This window comes from Aedes aegypti, chromosome 2 (assembly GCF_002204515.2).
Source record: "Aedes aegypti strain LVP_AGWG chromosome 2, AaegL5.0 Primary Assembly, whole genome shotgun sequence".
Taxonomy (NCBI): domain Eukaryota; kingdom Metazoa; phylum Arthropoda; class Insecta; order Diptera; family Culicidae; genus Aedes; species Aedes aegypti.
The window spans coordinates 149,381,296-149,394,874 of NC_035108.1; the positions used below are offsets into that span (position 1 = coordinate 149,381,296).

Here is a 13,579-nt window from a genome sequence, read left to right on the forward strand (position 1 = left end):
TTGAACTAGTAGACTAGCCAGTTAGCCAAAAAAAACTCGATAACAAGACCCGCAAAACAGAAATGTTCAAGCTCAGGCTGTTCCACAACATTCCTGTTATTCCTATCACCATCGCCGTTTTATTCCTCTTGAGGGAATCATCCTTATAAAAATTTATCGGAGCTAAAAGCGAATCCAAAACCCCGAATCTAGCAGACACGAAGAAAATTGCAGCTTTCCCGTTCGGCAGTTCCGGCCCAACAACGCCATGTGGCACGTGTGGCTGAGATCTTAAATTTCCCCATTAACTTTGCCGTTTACGTCTTGTAGGGATGAACTTCAGAAAAGGTACGTCAGATGGAGCATCAAATTGAGGTGTGCGAGGCGGAACTGTAAGAATTCGATGTCGTACCTAAATGATTGGTTGTAAAACAAACATAACGGTATTATTGGATACTTGTACGGAACAAGGTACGCTAAATTTGAGATTTATGGATAATTTGGTCCCATGAAGCTTATTAAGGATGATATAATGAGGAATTTGGCTAATTTAGGGTGGTATGAGAGGGGCAGTTAGATACTATTTTCATTATTAACCCCTCTACCGGCAGCTTAACATTTTTAACACGGAAAATTATTCAAACAGCGATAACTTTTTTGTTATTTGATTTTTTTACAAGCCCTCAAACAACTCTTCTATTTTAAGAATCTGTATTAATATTGATCATTAGTCATATGGTTTTGAATATATTCAGATGTTCCTTGGGGGGCCAACATTCCCCTTATAAAATTTCTTTAATCGCCATTTTGGTTTTAGTCTATTTATCCAAACACTAATATGTGGGCTATATAATCTCAGGTTTCATGGAGCTTCTTTGTAAAAATCAGACAAATCGGTTGAGTTATCACCAAGAAATCAAAAAATTACAAAATGATGTTTTTATAGTTTTCAAGATCATTAATCGGCCAGGTTGATATCAAAAACAAAAACAGTTGCAGCAATTTGCTTAATTTTTCCACAACAAACTGATTGAAGTAATGTATCGAGCAGCGAATGACCGATCATGAGAAAAATTCAGTAAACTGAGATATTTACGTAAATTATGGAAAAACGTCGGTCCCCCCAGAAAATTCTGAATATCTCCGAATATAGAAGACTAATGATTAATATCGACATAGATTCTTAAAAGTGGGGGCTTGTGAAAAAATGGGGCAACAATATCGAAAAACAAAAAAGGTATAACTGTTCAAATATTTTTTTGTAGTAAAAAATTGAAGCAGCCGGTAGAGGGGTCAATAACGTTTTTTGAAAACAAAGATAAATACTATCATTGAATAACCATCAACGATACGCTTTCTAATCAAAGAGACACACACGTATTACACAGGTACAGTACTGGACAGAATAAAGTACGCATTGGCCGTTTTTCCATACAAAATGATCAAGTTTGGAGTCTTATATCTCGGTTTCTCGTTGTCCGATTGACCTAAAATTTTCACTGCAGCTTGAAAGTAACCTCAAATTTGCTAGGCTAGAAATTTATAGTTTTTCATTAACGAACTTTTAAGTTATCGCAAATCTCAAATGTTGATAAAAAAGACAAAATTTTAAAGTAAAAATAATTTTTGAATGAAAATATTTAGGGCAATATGTTTTTCTGCAAAAATGTACAATTTGATAAGACACACAAGTTTGCAGAACATCATTTTTCGGAAAAACTGATTGTTTTCAAAATATTTTCAAAATTAAATGTTGCAATTTTTTGCAAATTGAGAGATTTTCAATAATTTAAAAGATTGTGTTTCAAATGCAGTGATATTTTAATTGAGTAAAATCTATGTTATATCTAGGCTGTGGTGAAAATTTCAGATCAATCAGACCACTAAAAGCTGAGATTCAGATCTCCAAACTTGACTATTTTGTATAGAAAAACGGCCAATGCGTACTTTATTCTGTCCAGTACTGTATTTTTTCACTAAAATTACTGTAATTAATGGGGCGATCCGTCCTCTCTCTTCAATTGCCTCATGGTAACCAACACCTTATTGTATGCTGGATCGTCGAACTTTAGCTATTTTGGCATTCAACTTAACCTTTTGGAATAAAAATTCGTCAATCTGTCCAACATGGGATTGAACGAATGCTTCTGGAAGGTGATTTTTAATTCACTTAAGTGGAGCTACCTTTTGCAACCAACAGCAGCATCATGTGTAATACAGCAGATCATATAAATACTTAGAAGAACCCGCGTTCTTGAAGATTGTTTATTCATGTATGTGTATAATATTTATGACTACACTATTCCAATATTATTATTCAATAAAATTACTAAAAATATGTGCTGTTATTTTTATAATAATTCCATTTAACTTTATCCAAATAATAATTGAAAATCAACAAAACAAAAAGAAAAATAAAATACTCATATTTGGGTACTTTTCCGATATTTTTGCTCATTTTTGATCATAAACCCATAAATGGTTAAACTGCACATATCTGCATTTGTATCACATTCGACATTTTGACGATTTTGAGTTAATACTGTAAAACGCCTTCCATTGCGATTATTCTAGAAATTTCAACAAAAATACCAAGTTGTGTACATTGCTAAATATAACCGCAAAACAGTCACCTTGGGATTATTTAGCACATTTTTCTGAAGGCACCAAAGAGCTATCTCGATTATTTTATGGACGATTTTCGTTTAAAACATATTATTGTCAAAGTTTTGTTATTCTCTTCAAACAAAAAAATGCTCTCACAGTTTTTTCACCATAAACAGAGAAAATGGCGACAAAATATTGAGAATTCGTTTGCGCCTTTCAGAGATATCGGCATTTGAAATCAACCATTTTTTCGAAGATAATCTCTGGTAACTCCGTAACCATAAGAGGAGTATTGAGTAGTCTTTGATCCGTTGAATCTGTTGCATGCTCCTTTGAGGGCGAGCGACGGAATCCGGATTAATTGTGTCCAGATCACGTTTTTTGGAAGAATGAGTTCTGTTTGATCTTCCGACCTTGACGCTTGCTCCTGCGGGAGCGGGTGACGAGGGCAGGATCAAACATGTCGCGCGTCGGTCGAGTGAAGTGAAAAAGTTCCGCGATCGGTTAGTTCTGTTTGATCTTCGACCTTGACGATTGCTCCTTGGCAGTGCATCAAGAAAGCCCGAGCAGTCGTCAGTTGTTTTCCCTCTCGGGTCGTGCGTCTATTTTCTCTGAGTGCTTTTATATAGCCGAGCAAACGAGTTAAGCTGAATGTGGATTGTTGCTGCTCAGTCGAGGATGACGGATCAATTGGTGAGCTCGTTTCATGCTACTATTTCTAATCTATAAAATATGTATGACTGCACATTTAATCGATACAGCGGTAGGACATGAATATGATTTTTCAACAAACTATGAATGGTTCGTCACTGTGAGAGTCGACATAAACTCTAATTCATGAATTATTTATGTTTAACATTTTTTTGTTTTCAAAACACCCCTTTCTTTTTATCTTAATTTTTGTAATTATAAAAAAAAACTTTGAATGGTTCGACACTACAAGTGTAGACTTGCGAAAGGTTCACTTTATTCAACAAACTTTGGATGGTTCGCCACTGTAAGTATCGGCATAAGAATAAGAGTGTTCTATGATGTTCCAGCCAATCGAGTTTTTGTTTCTTTTCAAATAAGTAAAATATAATAACACATGCTTTCGTCCTGACAGCAGTAGTAATGTTACATTTAAATATTTGTTCAACAAACTTTGAATGGTTCGTCACCTCAAGTGTTGGCATAATTTTCTTTTACATAGAAATTGTTCATATCAAATGAAAATATCATATTTTCATAAAAGCATATTTATATTTGACAAAAAACTATTTATCATGGTCTAATCACTTATCAAAGTGAATCCTTTGACCCAACGATCCTCCCCATTAACAAATATCCTTCCCAGTAACCTTTGTGGAGATGCAGAGGCAAACACGGTCTCCAAATAGCAAAGGTTACACACTAACATTCCTTCCCCCAATCCCACCTGACTGCAAGGACGTGGCCGGCGCCGTTATTGACCCTGTTTATGGCCAATCCCAGCCAAACTTCTAGTTGATTCTTTGTGCATTTTCACTGACTTCGGTCAATCACGGAATAGCAACCATTGATATGTGTAGTCAGTCTAAGCTAAGCTAAGCTAAGCTAAGGTAACTCCGTAACCATAAGAGATACAACAGTAGTTTTTTCGGAAAAAAGTTGCGCAATCAAAAGTTCCAAAACTGCTCGGAACAAAGTTTTTGCGAGAAATTATCGTATAAAATATTATCAAGAAAAAGCATATTTTTCAGTACCACCTTTTTTTTTTTCTTTTTTTTTTTTTTCCTTTTGTTGGGATTTGAACCACTGCGACCATTGAGTTGATCTATTGTGGTATACCCCTGTTTATTTTTCGCATATTTTCAGGACGACAAGTTACTATTGAGAGTAACTGCAGTTGACTGATAGTGCGACGTACCCCAATCTGGTATGATTCTTAAAATGAATTCAACTACCTTATTGAGATTTCCTTGCCAAATTTCAAAAGGACTCAGTATGCCCTTGTTGAAATACTGTCTTCTTTGCGCAAATAGTGCTGAGCATTCACAAAGCAAGTGTTGTGAGGTCTCTATCTCACAGTCGCAAAACCGACAGATATCAGTTGGACTTCGACCCATCTTCTTTAAATGATATCTAGCTGGACAATGTCCTGTAAATAGTCCAATAACTATACAGAATGATTTTTTATTTAAGTTTAGAAGTTTTTCTGTAATTTGTTTATTTGGAGTTATAAACAGTTTAGACTGTCTTGATGTATTTGTACCAATCCAGTTCGACTGTATCATATTACGCTCCCATTTTTTTATTTCCATTTGTATTACACATTTTGAAACTCCACAAAAGGGTTCTGGTCCTAAAAACTGAGTATTCGATCCTCGTCTAGCCAGAAAATCAGCTTTCTCATTTTTTTCGATTCCACAATGGCCTGGTACCCAGTACAGGGACACCTGGTTATTCATAGCCAGTTGCTTCAATACTTGTATGCATTCCCAAACCAGTTTTGATTGGCATGTATAGGATTTTAATGCGTTCAGAGCCGCCTGGTTGTCTGAAAATACGCAAATCCTTGCATGTCTATACTTTCTTCTAAGACATATAGAAGCACACTCTAAGATGGCGTATATTTCTGCAAGGAAAACAGTTGTCCATCGTCCCATTGGTATTGAAACATTAACTCCTGGACCTGTTATTCCTATCCTGGACCTGTTATAGGGGCCCAGATATCCGTAGCGGTAAACGCGCAGCTATTCAGCAAGACCAAGCAGAGGGTCGTGGGTTCGAATCCCACCGGTCGAGGATCTTTTCGGGTTGGAAATTTTCTCGACTTCCCAGGGCATAGAGTATCTTCGTACCTGCCACACGATATACGCATGCAAAAATGGTCATTGGCACAGTAAGCTCTCAGTTAATAACTGTGGAAGTGCTCATAAGAACACTAAGCTGAGAAGCAGGCTCTGTCCCAGTGGGGACGTAATGCCAGAAAGAAGAAGAAGAAGACCGGTTATTCCAGCCCCTGTGTTATCACTCATTTTAGAACCATCGGTGTAGAACATAATCGATCCTGGTGAAATACTAGGCCCACCCGATTCCCACATTTGGCGGTCTGTTTTAACCACCTTATATGGTATATCTAGGTTTAGGGTTCTTTCCATCCAGTCTTCGTTCATGACTACTAATGGATTAATTTGAAAATCTTTCAGTATACTTAGATGTCCGGAAAGATTTCCTTCAAGAAAGATATTCGTTCTTCGCAGTCTTAGTGCATTCTTTTCAGCTTCCATTTGCACGTGTTGATGTAGTGGAAGCTTATACAGAACTGCCTCTAAGGCCTTTGATGGCGTACTACGCATTGCTCCTGTCATAGCCATGCAGGCCAAACGTTGCAATTTTTCTAGCTTTTTTTGGGCTGTGCTTTGCTTTGTTTTAGGCCACCATACTAGTGCGGCATAAACTACCCTGGGCCTTACAATAACCGTATAAATCCAATGAATCATTTTAGGTTTGAGACCCCATTTTTTACCAAAAGTATTCTTACTCACCCACAGGGCAATAGTGGCTTTGCTTATTACCTGCTCTAAGTGCAAGTTCCAATTAAGTTTATCATCTAGAATAACTCCTAGATATTTTACACTGGATGCATATTGGACAATACATCCCTCAATTGTTATATTTTTAAAAGTTACTTTCCGTCTGCGAGTAAACGGTACCAAAACGGTTTTCGATGGGTTTATATTCAACCCTTCGTTTTGGCACCACCGCGAAATGCAGTTTAGTGCAGACTGCATTAAATCTGTAATGGTATGTTCAAACTTTCCACGAACTATTATGGCCACATCATCAGCAAAACTGATAACTTCGAAGCCTTGTTCTGTCAATTTATTAAGAATATCATCAACAACAAGCGACCATAATAAAGGCGACAATACGCCTCCTTGAGGACATCCCTTAGTGGTCTTTATTGTTATAGATGATACTCCCAATTCAGCAGATACTTCTCTATTTTTCAGCATTTCCATAATCCAAGCTATAATGCCAGGATCGAAATGCCTATTTTCCATTGACTTTTTTATTGAACTGAATGTCGCATTATCAAAAGCACCTTCTACATCCAGAAATGCTACAAGAGCAATTTCTTTTCTATCGAGAGTACTTTCTATTTTTGTAACCAAATTATGTAGAGCAGTGACTGTAGATTTGTTAGTTTGATATGCATACTGATACCTGTTAAGAGAAATCTTTTGTAGGTATTCTGTTTTGATATATTCATCTATTATCTTTTCCATGATTTTAAGCATAGTAGATGTTAGACTTATTGGCCTAAAAGATTTTGGATTTGTTTTGTCTCTTTTTCCTACTTTAGGAATGAAGACAACTCGTACTTGGGTCCATATTTTTGGTACATGGCCTAACATTAAACTTGCTTTGAAAATATTTGTTATAGAATCCAGCAGTATTTCCCCACCCTTCTGAAGCAGTGCAGGAAATATACCGTCCATTCCCGGAGATTTAAATGATTCGAAAGAGTTCATCGCCCATTCAACTTTAGATTTTGTGAAAATGGTATCAGGTATAAGCGAATTATATCTTATAGTCCCGGTCGGCCCATAATTATCGTTAACGTTTATACTTTCTTCATTATCACTTACCACTAAGTTTGATCCTGGGAAATGAGTCTCCATCAACATTTCAAGGGTTTCTTGTGAGTTAACAGTAAAATCGCCATTTGTTTTCTTTAAATTTCCCAGACCATTTGAATGGTCTTTGGAAAGCACTTTTTGCAGTTTAGCTATATCTGGAGTTTTCTCTATGTTTTCACAATAGGATCTCCAGGTTCGTCGTTTTGATTTTCTAATTTCTTTGTTGTACATTGTAAGGGCCTTTTTGTATTGGTCCCATTGCCCAGAAATTTTCGCTTTATTGAAAAGTTTTCGCGATTTTTTCCTTAAATTATTTAATGTTTTATTCCACCAAGGAACCTCTCGATTTGAGATTTCTTCCTTGACAGGACAATTAACGTTGTATGCTTGTATTATTTGTTCAGTAATATTTTTTGCAACTCTATCCAATTGCATTGTTGATTGAATTGTAGTATTTAGCAATAAACATTCAGATTGCATTGTTGAAGCAAATCTCTCCCAGTTAGTGTTCCTGGGATTTTTATACGCTATTTTAACTATTTCCCCAGCATTGTATTGAAACACTATGTGCTTGTGATCAGATAAAGATTGTTCATCTGAAACATGCCAGTTTTTTATACGCGTTGAAAATAAAGGACTGCACATGGTTATGTCCAATACTTCTTCCCTAGCTTTGGTTATAAATGTAGGTTGATTTCCTTTGTTACATAAATCGATGTTGTTCGAAGATATGAATTCAAAAAGGTCTTCCCCTCTTTCAGTACCACCCTTACTAATTTGTTTAAAAAAAAATAATAACTCGTGAACCATACTGTCCATAAAAACATAACTGTCCCATATGGATTTTCGCACCAACACCTTTTTTCATCGATACATATTTCAATGTATATTTTACTATGCATATAAAAATTAACACACTTTGTTTGAAAATGTTGTGGAAAAATATGAAGTTGGGGCAGTCCCATATTCAAAAATAAAAGCATAACTCTGCCTATATGAACTTTCAACCCAAATAGCAACTGCAAAACGTGGAATGTGTTTATTTTTATTAATTTTTTTTCTGCTGATCAATAGAAGCAAAATAAATTATTTGTACTGTTGTGTTAAATAAATATGATATGTAAAAATGAACTAGAAAATTATGAATATTTGTATGAAAAGACAAAGTTCAAACTTTTCTAAATGTTTATTTATTTCATATGGGACAGTTATGCCTTTATGGGCAGCATAAGTAGAAGTTTAGGTTCTTTGGCAAAGTTACTCCAAATCGATTGTTCTAAAATATTGTAGAACATTGAATAGACCTAAATGAGTCAGCAAAAAAGTTTGTATTCAGATCTCGTATACCACGGGCCACCCTTATTTCACATCACCGAAAAAAAATGTTTAAAAAATATGAAGAAACTTTACTGATGACACCGTATATCTTAAATTGACGGTTTAGGCTCAATTATTTTTGTCTTCCTTCACGACCAGTGGATTACAACAGAGTTGTAACAGGTTTTGCGCATTTTTTTTAACATTATTTGTTATAATTTTGGTTGATTAGTAGTTAACATAACCAAAATTAAAAAAAAAATCCACTACAGTGAACCAAATTGAAATACAATATGTTATAATTTAAACAAAAATATAACACATTATGTTCCAAATAAAACAAAAATTCAACTAATTTTGTTATTTCTATATCTGAATTATAACAGAATTTGTTATAAGCAATAGCTCTCAACTGTTTTTATTACAAATTGTGTAATAATTATGTTTTAGATTGAAACAAATTTGGAACAGTCTTTTGTTTTCTGTTTGTTGTTTATAACTGATTTTGTTTTTTTATTATGTTATAATTTCCTTCATCAACTCAAAGTCCTCCTAACAAAAAAGAATCGATTTTTTTTATTTGTAACGAATCTTGATATAATTATGCTACAATTTTGTTGTAACCCACTGCACTGGTCGGGTAGATATGGCTTTGGGACCAACATGCAGTGTGGAATGCGTCGATAATTAGTGATGGGTTAAATGTTAGCACTCTTCCCCTAGAAGTCGAGAAATTTTCCTGCTGTAACAAATGCACGTATGCCTCATTCAAGCGTAACGCAACACCACGAGGAAACCGACTTTCATTATCAAATGATACATGTTCTAAGGATTAAAAAAAAGTAGTTTGATGCAAAATTATGTTTCTGGATGAACCGGTTCATTTTACCAGTCTACTTTTGAACCGGTAAAATTATATTTTTTTTTTATTTCATGAGATAGCCAATGAATTTTACTGTTATAATTTGGCAACACATTAATTGAGTTGCGTTAAAGTGGAAAAGTGCGACTCGCGGTCCATATGACGAGAAAATATGTGGAGCGCAATTTCTCTATACAGTCATCAATCACTTGAGGTATTCCAATACGCTAAGGAGCATAAAAACTCAATGTGCAACACATACAGCTCGACACTAATAACTCGATATTACAACGATAAAAACACAAAACTGTCGGTCCGGAATGTATACAAACCAAACAATGTAACAACGTAGTAGTAGAAGTGTATTGTTAAGAATTTAACAAGCAGATTCGGATTCAGGGATCTCAAATTTATTATGTAGAGTTGTATTGAACTATCAATTATCGCATTTTCAAGTGATCAATTTCACCCAAAATGAGATCTCTCGATTTTTTATTTTAGAGATATTTATTATAATAAAAATTACATTTATTAGAAAATTTTGGTACAAGAGCCAATGAGGCTCATCTTTGTCCTTCTTTTCGTGCAGTCAGTTGTTTTGTATTTTCAACATTACAGAAAACAAACAAGAAAAACAGTGAAAAATGATCAACTTCACCAGAATTTACGGTAACGATTGTTTCAACAATTGATTGAGATGTAATGCGTTGAGTTGATATTTGAACATGCACAACTCAGGTTGTGACTAATAGTCATTGATTTGCACACTACAAGTCATCTGATTTCCAAACCGATAATTAACCAACTCACGGCGCACCTAGAGATGATGTGCAGACCAGGGCGCCGCAGTGCACAGTTTTGGAAGTACTGGCGTATTAGAGTGGTTCAAAAAATCGTTCCTGCTCCACACCGCTCATTCGGTTCGAGATCACATTCTAAGTGTCCTCCCAAAATGCGAGCCTTACTTACTTGATACTTGATGGGCTACAATTTGCTACAATGAATCTGCACCGAATGGATGAGTCTTCTCCACTGGGCTCGTTCCTGGACCAATCGCTTCCAGTCGCCCTGATAGTTAAGTGCCCTTAAGTCCTCCTCAACTGCAAACAGCCATCGTGTGCGTGGTCTTCCACGAAGTCGGCGGCCTCGTCCGGGTTTCCTGTTGAATACTATCTTTGATTTTCGTTCTTCCGGCATACGGGCAACGTGACCAGCTCAACGCAGCCTGCCATGTTTTATGCGCTTGACAATATACACCTCTTTATACACTTGATACAACTCGTGATTCATGCGACGCCGCCAGATGTCGTTTTCTAGTTTACCGCCGAGTATTATTCGCAGCACTTTACATTCAAACACCCTGAAAGCTCTCCGGTCGACTTCCTTCAATGTCCATGATTCATGGCCATATAGGACAACCGAAAGGATCAGTGTGTTGTATAACGCGAGTTTCGTTTTCGTTTGCAGGCTACGGGACTTCAGCTGGTTACGGAGCCCGTAGAAAGCCCGACTCGCAGCTGTAATACGTCTTTTCACCTCGCGGGTAACATCATTATCGCATGTCACTAGTGTTCCAAGATACACAAATTCTTCCACCGCTTAAAACTTTTCACCACCTAGCACCATTTCGCTACCACTAACACGTCTGGACCCACGTTGACCACCAGCTATCCTGTACTTCGTTTTTATGGTGTTGATCGTGAGTCATTCTGACGCAGGGTAAACATTTGATCCGTCGTTGATCGGCCCTCTTGAAAACCAGCTTGGTATTCATCGACAAAGGACGCCTCATACGGTCTCAATCTGTTGAACAGAATTCCAGACATGATTTTGTACGCCGAATTAAGGAGTGTTATCCCTCGGTAATTGGCAAACTCCAGCCGATGCCCTTTCTTGTACAAAGGGGAAATAAGACCTTCCAACCAACTAGTAGGCATTTGTTCTTCCTACCATACCCTCGAAATGATACGGTGAAGGAGTTCGTGCAGCTGCTCACTTTCGTGTTTGAGAAGTTCGGCCGGGAGCTCGTCCTTCCCAGCAGCCTTGTTGGTCTTCAGCCCATTGATAGCTTTTTTACCTCATCTAGCGTTGGAGGTTCCACAGCTTGTCCATCGTCATCGATTTGAATTCTGTTACCATATCCACTTCCATTATCTCCGTTCAACAATGACTCGAAGTAGTCTTTTCACCTGGTGGTCACCATTGTTTTATCTGTCAGCAAGTTTCCTTCGCGGTCGTTGCACATGGCGGGAGACGGCGCTGTTTTTCTCGTAGAACCGTCGCATGTTGTTCTGTTCCATAGCTTCTTACGCCTGAGCAATTACTGCCTCTTCATGCTCCTTTTTTTTGCAATGGATCCGTTTTTCGGCTGCCCTTGCTTCCTTGTACCGCTCTCTGCTCTGACGGGTACCAGACACCAGCATGCGGCTTCTAGCCAAGTTCTTCTCGTTCGTCATTCCCTGGCACTCCTCGTCGAACCAATAGTTTCTTGGTCTTCGTTGAGCAGTACCTACCACTTCTCGCGCTACTGTGTTCATTGCTCCGTGGACTGACGCCCACAAATCGTTGAGGTTGACGCTTTCGTCGATTTTGCTAATCCGCTCATCGAGCTTTTGATGATAGTCTGCTGCTACACCATCTGCTGACAGGCGTTGGATATTGAAACGCAACGATTGTCGATTTCTAGAACTCGAAACGGTTGATAATCGCGTTCGAATTTTGCTTACAACGAGATAGTGGTCTGAGTCGATATTAGGACCCCTGAAAGTTCTAACATCGATGACATCGGAAAAATGTCGGCCGTCTACCAGAACATGGTCGATTTGGTTGCAAAGTTCGCCATTTGGGTGATGCCAGGTGTGCTTGCGGATATCCTTGCGTAGGCCGTTGTCGTTGGTAACAGAGTGAAGGCTCTCTTTACCAATGATAGAGCAGAAGAAGTCCTCTTTTCCGACCGGCGGCGCATTAGCGTCGCCGATGACAATTTTCACGTCGTGTTTTGGGCATTCTCCATAGGTCTTGTCAAGACATTCGTAAAACGCGTTCTTCACGTCATCGGGTTTGTCGTTAGTCGGTGCATAGACGTTGATCAGGCTGTAGTTGAAGAACTTGCCAAGAATCCTCAATAAGCAGATCCGCTCGTTGATCGGCCTCCACCTAATAACGCGCTTCATCTGCATCCCGATCACTATGAAACCGACTCCGTGTTCTGCTTTATCGCCACCGCTGTGGTAGATGTTGTATTTGAATGCGGGGTCTACCACTCTGAATTCACGTTCTCCAGATCTTAGTCAACGCACTTCCTGAATAACAGCTACGCACACGCCCACATTTCGCTATTCACGAGCCAAAAAGGCTCACTCAGGTTCATTTAAGATCCTGACAGTCCAGGTACCGAGTTTCCAATCATAATCCTTATTTCGTTGCCAGGTCGGTTGCCGAAAATAACGTTCGTTTCTTCTTCTTCCTCCATTTTTCGTGGTGGGTGATGAATTCGGTATGCGTACCTACATCATGTTAATGGGACTGCCATCGTAGGTGTAGCTGACGTGATACAGCATTTCATACTCAGCCGCTGGATGCCAGAACAGACGCTGTTTGAGCCGCACCTCCTAGTTTACAGACATTCAGAGCATACCTTCTCACTGTAGCTGATGTCAGAAGGACAACAGTGCCCAAGCTGCACCACCAGCTAAGTACGCAACCCTTAGATGGCGCCCTTTGTCATCATTTGACCCGTGGTAGCGTGAGGTAGGAACTTGTGTGGACCAGAGCTGTGTTGGTCGCTCCTTCCTGGTTGTCGACTCACCATTTTGCAGCCCAGCTCAATGCTAATACTGCTAATTTATATAGGTAGTGGAACATCAAATTTAGCAGCGAAAAATGCCACTTGTTTATCCCAGATTAGGTCCCTGGAGTCAATTTGCATAATTTAGTCATTTGATCCTCACAATACATTCTATTTGTTTTATAGATCCTCGTGTGGTTCTGGCGAAATTATTTTTCTTCTTCTTTTCCCTGGCGTCTAGAACAGAGCCTGCTTCTTAGTTCAGTGTTCTCATGAGCATTTCCTTAGTTGTCATTTTAGAGCTTTCTTTGAAATTTGAGCTTCCGATATGAATGCAACGGTCAACGTATGTGATAATAAGAGAATTGATTTAGTTTCCACACCCATTCGCCTCAATCTACGCCCATCAACCGTCAATAA

The 13,579-nt window shown here is 38.1% G+C and overlaps 1 protein-coding gene across 2 annotated transcripts in view; it reads left to right on the forward strand.

Annotated features, from left to right (window-relative positions):
• The window catches only part of LOC5568868 (myb-like protein A), a 397,347-nt gene that overhangs the window by 315,395 nt on the left and 68,373 nt on the right, over positions 1 to 13,579 (forward strand). The gene's annotated exons all lie outside the window — the stretch shown is intronic.